The following is a 10,433-nucleotide window of genomic DNA, read 5'->3' as shown; positions in this document are numbered from 1 at the left end:
TAAGTAAAACAAAATAAAAGCTAACAGTCAATTTAAAAAAAAAAAAACACAATGACAACAACAGAATGCCCTTTATATATCTTTACCCAAACTTGACTCAGACTACTTTAAGACAAGTAATATCGAATGATGTGCTGCAAAAATCATATGCATTATAAACCTAGTATTCAGATATTTTGCATTTAGTTCACTAATTTCAGATTAATAATTCTGTTGGCTGACTACAAGGTGGATTCTCAAGGATTCCAAATGGTACCTTTTGCCCTATCTGGTTGGCCCCCGAATGTGCACCTTCAGTTAAAAAGTGCATGCCTGATTAACACAATTAACTTCCCCACCAAGCAATCAACTCTAAGCTCTACTTGTGGGTATCCAAAGGGCAAAAACATGGTTGACGGATGACTAAATGAGTCTGGAGGTGGCTGACTTAGGGAAAAATTGCTGAAAATATTGCCAGAGGTATAAGAGTAAACTGATTTTTAAATATGAAGTTTCCCATGTTGTATAATTCAGAACTCATACAGAGTTCTTTTCTAGATTAAGTTTATCTTCTCAGCTTGCTGGTTTCTGTTCTGTACAGTCTTTCAGTTTAAGGAACTTTATAGCCATTGTTCCGTCTCATCCTTTCTTCCTTCACATCTGATCCAAGGAAAAGTTCTTTCTTTTAAGTCAACCATAACTAGGTTCAAATTCTGCCTCTGCCTCTTAGCACATTTTTCTCAACAGTAAAATATCTTGTAGTAAGTACTCAAAAAATGTTTATATCTTTTTTCATCTTCCTTTACAATATCTTTCTAATTTGTTTCATTGCTACTATTATCATTAATCACTTCATACTCAAAATACTGAAATAAATTCCTAGATCAATGGGATGTTAACCTTTTTATTGTCCCAACATAACGGAGATACTGACAGGTTCTTATCAACTTATCAGTAAAGTGGTTCCCCATTCTAGTGATTATCATCTGGACATATATGCGGGAAAGGAATTTATCATAATCTAAAGGAGCTGTATTTTGAAACAAACAAAAGAAGTGTATGAACAAAGAAACAAACAAGCCCCCAGAGATTCTGATTTACTTCTGTGGGCAGCTGCCCGTATGTCACATAGAATCACTGTCAACTTTCTTGACTTCAAGATCCTCCAAGATTTGGTTCTGTCTACCATAAAACAATAGGTGATAATAACTGACACTCACACAGCACTTTACAGTATTAAAACTCTCTCATATATATTTTTAATTCCCCTCTAACATACCATATGGTTGGTATTGATATCCCTATTCCACTGATGAGGAAATGGGCTTAGAAGAGTTAGATAACCTGATAGAGCTGACATAGAGAGTATGGGGCAAAATAGAATTTAAAACCTAGGTCAATCTGGTCACAAAATACATAGTCTGGGTACTGGTTGCTGTTGGTCCTCTCTGGTTCCCAGTACTTATCTGGTCTTTAGCTTCTGGGCTCTTGAGCTTGATTTATGCCTTTAATTAGCACATTTATTTCTCAGATTTGGGGCCTGATCTGACATGGCTCTAGTTTCTCTGCAGGTCCCTGTATTATACCACTGCCCATAAGACTCAGATCAGACTGTTCCTTTAGACTTAGGAATGCTCTTAATCCTCTCTTCTGTTACTTCAAGTCCTCCATCCTTTAAGGCCTCACTGGATTCCTGGTCACCACAAGGCCTTCTCTGAACAATTCAATTCAGTTTTTCTCCCTTGTCTGCCTACCTTAAGCATTTCTTTGTACTGCATAAATAAGCATTTTTTCATAAATTTATTTTTCTAATAATTGTCCCATGAGAATTCTTTGTCTATTCTCTAGGATGTAGATTCTTGGCAAGAACTATATCTCATACATTATTGTACCCCTCATAAGGTCTGATATCATGCTGGATGCTCTTGTACTTACGAATTGAGTGGTTTCAAGTGAGACAACTTTGATGAAAATAAAATGGAAATGACCCTGTATTCTGAAATGTTCCTCAAACACGAGAACCTCCATGGGAATTTTAAGGATTTTAGAACCTGTCCAGAGGTTCTTTTCATTTGTTTGGTTTTGGTTTGGTTCGGCTGCATTCATTGCATGTCATCTTGACAGACTTTGAGATGATGTCTTGCTGCTGAAGCAGATCCCACGGAGGGCTAACTTTATGATACAATGAATGTAATTTTCTAATTTTTCTGTGACCTTTTTAAAAGGTTGTATTGAGATCATTTTAAAGCCCTTCCAATCTCTAAGATATTTAAAAATCATTAGTACCTGTTTTCTTCAGTTCTATGCTTCTTATACTCTCAGGGCTTATCACAGTGGTAGATGCATAGCAGGCACTCAATAAAGTGTGTGGAATGATGTTGTAATATTTATATCTTTTGCTATGAAAGGTTGTAGTGGTGAGTGACTAAGAGCATACTTCTGGGGGTGCCTGGGTGGCTTAGTAGGTTAAAGCCTCTGCCTTCGGCTCAGGTCATGATCTCAGGGTCCTGAGATCGAGCCCTGCATTGAGCTCTCTGCTTGGTGGGGAACCTGCTTCCTCCTCTCTCTCTGCCTGCCTCTCTGCCTACTTGTGATCTCTGTCTGTCCAATCAATCAATAAATAAATAAGTCTTAAAAAAAAGCATACTTCTGAAGCTAGACTGCATGGGCTTAAATACCAGCTCTGGCACTTATTAATGACCTTAGGAAAGTCACTTTAATTTTTCTCAGTTTCTTTACCTATAAAATGGGAATAGTAATAGTAACCACATCCCAAGGTTTTTGTGTATATTAGCTACAATAAATCTATCTAATAAAATTCACATAATATATCTAGCACCTGGAACACTGCAAGTATTTGTTGCCATAAGCATCCTCTTTTTCTCTGCAGTCAGTATCTCTGTTTTATTTCACTGCTTGTCCATTTCTTCTGTATCACATATAACTTATAAAAAAATGTGACCAGTATTTATATGTAGTATTTTCTAATTGTGTCCCTTGTCTCTCTTGCTGCGATTTTCCTCAGTGTGCTGAATCCATAATATCTGTAATTACTATAGAATCAAATGCTGAAATGTACCCTCATATGTGTGAACAGTGTGAATGTGCAGCTATTAGGAAAACAGTACGAAAAAAGTAATAAAGTTGAATCAATTTGCATTATTCATACATCATCCTTAATGTCTTTAAACAGTTCCATTTATTGGGTTTAGTAAACTCAGAACAAGGTTGATATGTTGCCTGGATATTTTAGTGATTTTTCAACTTTAGACTGTTCTCTAAATCTCTGCAGCTGCTAGGTGAAGCCAGTCTAATATGTTCTTCGATGGGTTTCAGACTAAATCATTTTCTTGACTGAAGAACCAAAGAGTCCTATATTTAAAAGCAGATTTTCTCTTTTTTTTTTGAGTGAGGCATTTGAGTGATAGATACCATATATGTATTCACAGTGCATCATCCCTCCCAGTTTTAAAGAGTTAATATGATACTTCTTCTGTTGCCTTCCCTTGTGATGTCCTTAATAGAAATCTGAATGATTCTGTGTGCTGGAAGGCAAAAATGAGGGCTTTAACCACTGTTCATACCTCTTTACTTACTCTGACAAGCCCTATTGTGGCAATGATGATGGCAGATGATGTTATAGAATGCAACTTCTGGCTTTCTGTAGAAAGAATAAAGGGATTTGATCTTATATTTATATTTTAGTACTTGAGCATTAAAATTCCTTTTAGAATGGGATTGGGAATGAGACTAGATAATTTAAGTAAATATGGGGAAGCATAGCATAATTGTTAAGCTTATGTGCTTTGGAGACAGTCTGCCTGGAGAAACACTGGCTCTGTTAATCTGTGTGGCTTTTGGCAAATTACTTATCCTCTTTGTGCTTCAGTTTGCACATCTGTAAATAAGTTAATAAATGTAAAGCATATGTAGGAGTACCTAGCATATAGTAAGTATGCAGTAAATGGTTCTGTTATTACTCATGGGTTACTCATAGAGCTTTGTTGATGAGAGAGAGTTATTTATTTTTTAAAAGATTTTATTTATTTATTTGACAGAGATCACAAGTAGGCAGAGAGGCAGGCAGAGAGAGGGGGGGGAAGCAGGCTCCCTGCTGAGCAGAGAGCCCGATGCGGGGCTCAATCCCAGGACCCTGAGATCATGACCTGAGCTGAAGACAGAGGCTTTAATTCACTGAGCCACCCAGGCGCCCCCGAGAGTGAGTTATATCTAGAGAACTTTCTAAAGAAGATTCTAGCAAACTTTCAGTTCTCATCTGGTGCTGGATTAGAATTTACCTATAGGCATAATCTGGTAGCACTATCCCTATGCAATTGGAGAATCAATTTCTTAATAGAATGTGGTGGATAAGATAAGCCTACAGAGTACAGTTTCTCTCTGGATATCTTTTTTCTTGTCCACCCTCACAAGGCTATATAGTTGGCAAAGACTGACCTTGAAAACATGCTCTGAAAATCTCACTATAACTGTAAGCATGAATGATAGCATAGTATAGTGAAAACAGCATGGATTTGACTTCCATTTCTAGCAGTACCATATATTACATAGTCTGGGAATTCTAACCCCACTCCTAGCTACAAAACATCAGAGATACTGGATAAAATCAACTTATTCACCAAGTATTTTTTTAAAGAAGAGATTTATTGACATGTAGTTTATATACTATACAATTCACTCATTTAAATTGTGCCAGTAAACATTTTTGAGTATACTCCAAGATGTATGCAGTCTTTACCACAGTCAATTTTAGAATATTTTCATGACCTCAAAAAGAAATCCGATACCCTTTAGCTATTAAACACCTTTCCTGTTACCAGGAAGTGTTCTAGGCACTGGAAAAAGAAGTAAGCCAAATAGGCACAAATTCCTGGTCTTATGGAGTTTACATTCTGGTGAATAGAATAAACAGTTTTCAATGCATGGTTGAGTTTTCAAGACAGAAAGATATTTCCAGGGGCAAAGCATAAAAAGGAAACTGAAAACTAGAGTGGTACCCATGAGTTAACACTGTGGTTCCCCTGAGTATGTTGGAAGTTTGGATATTAGTGACAAAGATTTGTGTTCTAACCCCACACACTGTATGAGATTTGAGACTAAGACCTCCATGTAAAACTGGGTATCTCAAAGTGCTTTATGTGCAGTGAAAGAGTGTGCTAGGAAAACTCTTCTTCTTCACAAGGGAAGATGGCAAGGGAGTTTGTCTGTCTCAGGCTGCATTCCTGGCAAAGAAAAATGTCTTTCCTGATGATGTATAATCATGGGCCTGCCCTCATGTGGCTTTGGAAATTGAATTTAAACTCCTTACTTAGTCTAGAAATATACAAACAAAAAACAGTAGCGTAAAAGTGCTGGCATTTGATGCCAGTCGTTCCATGTGAAAAATTCTGCCATCATCCAAATTCCAGCTGGCAGAAATAAGACAGGGAGAGAAGATACTGTGATGACTAGGCCTGCAGTAGATATCTTGAAACATGAGATAAAAGCCTAACATTGAGAATTATGGAAAAATGAGACAGATCTGGGATCTGGGTTCTTTTTTTTTTTTTTTTTTAAAGATTTTATTTATTTATTTGACAGACTGAGATCACAAGTAGGCAGAGAGGCTAGCAGAGAGAGAGGAGGAAGCAGGCTCTCCGCAGAGCAGAGAGCCCGATGCGGGGCTCGATCCCAGGACCCTGGGATCGTGACCTGAGCCGAAAGCAGAGGCTTTAATCCACTGAGACACCCAGGCGCCCCTGGGATCTGGGTTCTTGATGATAATGGAGCCACCATCATTATCTTGATGATAAAAGGAGCCACCATACTGGCCCTTGATTTTCTACATTAACATAAGAGAGAAATACACTTCTACTTTGTTTACATTAATTTTTGCTATTTGCAGCTGAATCTAATACCAGTTAATACACATAGTGTGAATAAAACAAAGGCATTTTCAAATAAACAGCAACTTAGAGTTTACCTCTAAAAGACCATCACTGAAGCTACTAAAGGATGTATTTCAGGAAGAAGAAAATTAACTGAAAGGGAAGGCATGAGAAGCAAAAACAGGTTTTTTAGCAAATAAATTAGTATATATGTGAATAAGTCAAAAGTAGCATTGATGACACAAAACAATTATAATAGTTTTGACGGAGTATAGATTTTTAAGTTAGAAAATAGGGATCAAATTCAAGCTTGGCCAAAGACAAATTACTTAATTTCGAATAACATACTCGATTTCCATTTTCTATAGTTATCTTCAAACTTTCTATAGTTATTATCACAGCAAAGATAGAGGATCTTGCTAATGGTATCAGAATGCAAAATCCTTTGGCTAAGATATTATTCCCCTGGACAGTACTTGGCTGGGCACTGTTAAAAGTCAATATTTGTTCACTGACTATATTTTTCCTATGTCTGTTTGTTCATTCCCCCTTCTCATAGCACACATTCTTCCTTTAGCTGTATTAATTAAGTTAATCAGGTTACAGTCTAATTCTGCTAGCTTACAAAAATTGTTTGTTGAAAATTATTTTGCCTACTATTCTTCTCATTTATTATGTGTGTTTTTTTTTAATTAATCCTGAAAGCAATCTTATTGCCCTCATTTTTAAGTACTTGTGTATATATATGGGGGCTGGGGTAGTTTACTGTAGGCTCCTATATGAAGTCAGTATTCGTGATCCACCACTGATTATTCGATTAAGATGCATTTTGGGGGTGCCTGGTGGCTCAGTGAGTTAAAGCCTCTGCCTTCAGCTCAGGTCATGATTCCAGGGTCCTGGAATTGAGCCCTGCATCAGGCTCTCTGCTCAGCAGGGAGCCCGCTTCCCTTCCTCTCTCTCTGCATGCCTCTCTGCCTACTTGTGATCTCTGTCAAATAAATAAATAAAATCTTAAAAAAAAGATGCATTTTGGCTTAGCTTCATCACTGTGGAAAATAAAAATGGCATATATGTTGTTCTTCCAATAGTGGGGAATGGATTTGCACCGAGTCATCCACACATTTGTTCACAAATTTCTAGTGGCCAAATTACAGGGTGTGCATGATATTTCAGCCGCCCAGACCAGTGGGAAAAGAGAAGTTTGGGATGTGGCAGTGTCAAGGCCTAAGGTGAATGATGCACCTGTAGTACTGCATTTTGGGAGGGGAACCAAAGTCCAAAGTGAACTGGTTTGGTGGAATTTAGCTCCACATTGGTGGTCAGGGTTTACATCCAAGGATTATTTTAATGTAGGACAACTAGAGGCATTTAGGAGACAGTGTTGTTTGAAAAATCCTTCAGGTTTGAAACAGGTCTCCAGGCTGTATCTGAAACTACAAAGAAAAAATTCAGCTCTTAAGATGAGTGTTGGCAATTGCTAAATAGGGAATCGGGATTCCAGCCACATGGGGCTGAGGTTAACACAGTATCGACAAGGTATTATTTAACACCCACCTGCCCATGCCAGAAGCAGAAAGACTAGATGACTTAAAGATAACACTTAAAACTTATATGCCACAATCTTCTAAGAACTTAGAGCATAGAGTGAGGGATGGGGGTCTGAGATGTCTAAATTTATTCAGTACTTCTGATAAGATGAACTCCCTAACATAAATGGAGTTATAGAGAGAAAATTATTACTTTTTGAGAGTACTTTTAAGAAGTTTTTTGGATCCAAGTAATCTACAATTGAATTCAAAAATTATGGATGAGATTCAGGTGACAATGATGGAAGTTAAGAATTGTGTGTATAATCTTATATATAGCATATATATATATAAGATATAACTTATATAAAGATACACACACACACACACACACATATATATATATATATATATATAATATATAACTTCTCTCATTATAGATGTTTGGCTTCTGTGATGAGAGGAAATACAGGTTTTGAGTGCCTAAAAAAAGGTTGCATATGTCTGGAATTGGTTTGGAGAGCTGGTATCTCCATGGCTACAAGAGAATCCAGCAGCAGAAGGCTAATAGTAAAAGGACAGGCTGAGCCATCTATCTCCAAATATATTTTTTGAATTAAATCTAAATTGATCAAAAATACTTTTGAACAAAATCCATTCCCAGATTCTGACTTTGATTATTGTTTCTTTTTATTTAAAAATCATGAGTTCAACTATCAGATCTTTGTTTAGTGACTACTAAGCTAATATTTCTACTCTCCTTCTACTTCTTTTAAATCCCCCAAATATTTCTACTGATCTATGGATATATCCAATTGGATGTCATATGGGGCCCTCAAATTTGGCAGGTATGAAAATGAACTCACCACCTTCCCCCTTTCCCTTTCTGTATTTCCCATTTTTGCATATTATATTGATTCACAAGCTCAGACCATGACAGTTTAATGCTTACCTTTAATTTCATAGCTGGTAAATGGCAGAGCTAGGTCTAGAATCCAGATCTTCTGATTTCAATCTTGTATTGTAGTGGATTAGGCCAGGTGTCAAATGATCAAACCCTTGAGTCTGATAATCAAGGACATTTACACTTCAGCTCTGAATCTACCTTTCTAACCTCACTGTCCAACACTTCTCATATTCTCTTTGCCTAATAATGCCATGTCTATTTTAGTTTGACAAGCATGCCTGGATTTTTGGTTCCCATGACTTTGTTCACACTGTTCACCTGGCATGTCTTCCCTAATGCCCACATCCAGTCTTGTAAGATCTTCATAGACTAGCACAAGAATAATCTTCTACCAACTCTTTTCTAATTCATCTTGATTAGAAGTACCCTCTCCTGGGGCGCCTGGGTGGCTCAGTGGGTTAAAGCCTCTGCCTTCGGCTCAGGTCATGATCCCAGAGTCCTGGGATCGAGCCCCGCATCGGGCTCTCTGCTCCACAGGGAGCCTGCTTCCTCCTCTCTCTCTGCCTGCCTCTCTGCCTGCTTGTGATCTCTGTCAAATAAATAAATAAAATATTAAAAAAAAAGAAGTACCCTCTCCCTCCAATAAATGACTATAGCCACTTGTCTATATGTCATTCATCATGCTTATTACTATTTACTTGGTATTGTTTACCTTGTTTGGTTGGTTTATCATTTATTGAGTGTTCATCATTTGCCATTTCTATTTGAAATTTCTATTGAAATGTTCACCACAGTGAACAAATTGCTTAATGTCACTGGCCTCATGGTATTCTTTGTCTAATCACAGGAGAAAGGTAAGTTAAAAACCAATGGCTTTAGGGTCTAGAGTCACAGTCATAGAGTGAAGAGCAGGTGCTATTGTATCCTAGAGAAGTGCACCTTACCCAAACTTTATCATTCCGATAGGGACAATCAGGAAAGGCTTCTTGGAGGACTTTACATAGTAACTCCTTTAGGGCAAAGTCCTTGCTTGAACCCTCTAGCCCTGTGCTGTGTACTGAGTAGGCCTCTCTGGTATTGTTGCATTTCCTTTCTGGGGCTACTCCCTTATTTAAATGTAGTCAGTTATACTTCATTCTTTTCCTGATATTGGGAGTGCAGTTATAATTACTTCTCAACAGTGGGTATCTAATGATAGATTGAAAATCTGAGTTACGGTCTTTCCTAAAGACCTCCTTTCATATGTGTCACCTTTTACATGTGTCCTAGTATTAAACGGCAATGCGGACGACCACATGCTCACTGTAAAACAAATTCACATAACAGATAAGCCTTGAAGAGCAGCCTATTTTCCCCTCATGGCAGTTATCATGGTTTGTCATTATGTATATATAATTATTTCATAGATATCCATCTTCTATACAAGATCAAAAACTCCATGAGGGAAGGTATTACTTCTGTGTTGCTTAGATTTGTATCCCCAGGGTCTAGCACAGTTCACGGTACTTCGTAGCCATACAATAAATATTTATTGAATGACTGAATGAATTGCTTAATCAGCCAACATTTGATATCCTTTCTTACCACTTATTTTAAAAGATTGCTTTATTGATCAATATTGGAACAAAAAATGATGAGTGATGAGAAAGTCTTTATATTATAGGTTCTCTTTTTTTTAAAAGGGAGGAACATTGTGTTTTGCCATAAAAAGACAAGAGACATACAGATATATATGTGTATTCATGACCTCCTAATGGGTCTCCCTACTTCTACCCCTATTCCTCTAGAGTTTATTCTCAGAATAGCAGACAGAGTGATCATTTTAAAAATGTAAACTAAATCATGTTACTTCTAAAACCCTCTACACACTCAAGGTAAGGCCAAACTCCTTGCCATGACCTATAAAACCTTCCATGAACCTGCCCCTGCCTACCTCTCCTCTTCTTGTTTATTTTACTCTAGCCACACTGGTTTTGTTTCTATCTCTTGAACTTGCCATGTTCTTTCTCTTCTGAGGAACTTGGTAATTGTTTACCACTGGCTGGAGTGTTCTTCCCTGGATATTTTGCATGATTTGCTTCCTCCTCAAAGAACCCTTCACTGGTCACCCTGTCTAATATAAACCCCATCTGTCAC

Source organism: Martes martes (assembly GCF_963455335.1).
Source record: "Martes martes genome assembly, chromosome: X".
Lineage (NCBI taxonomy): Eukaryota > Metazoa > Chordata > Mammalia > Carnivora > Mustelidae > Martes > Martes martes.
The sequence above is the reverse complement of the archived record's forward strand: the minus strand, read 5'-3'. Positions refer to the sequence as shown.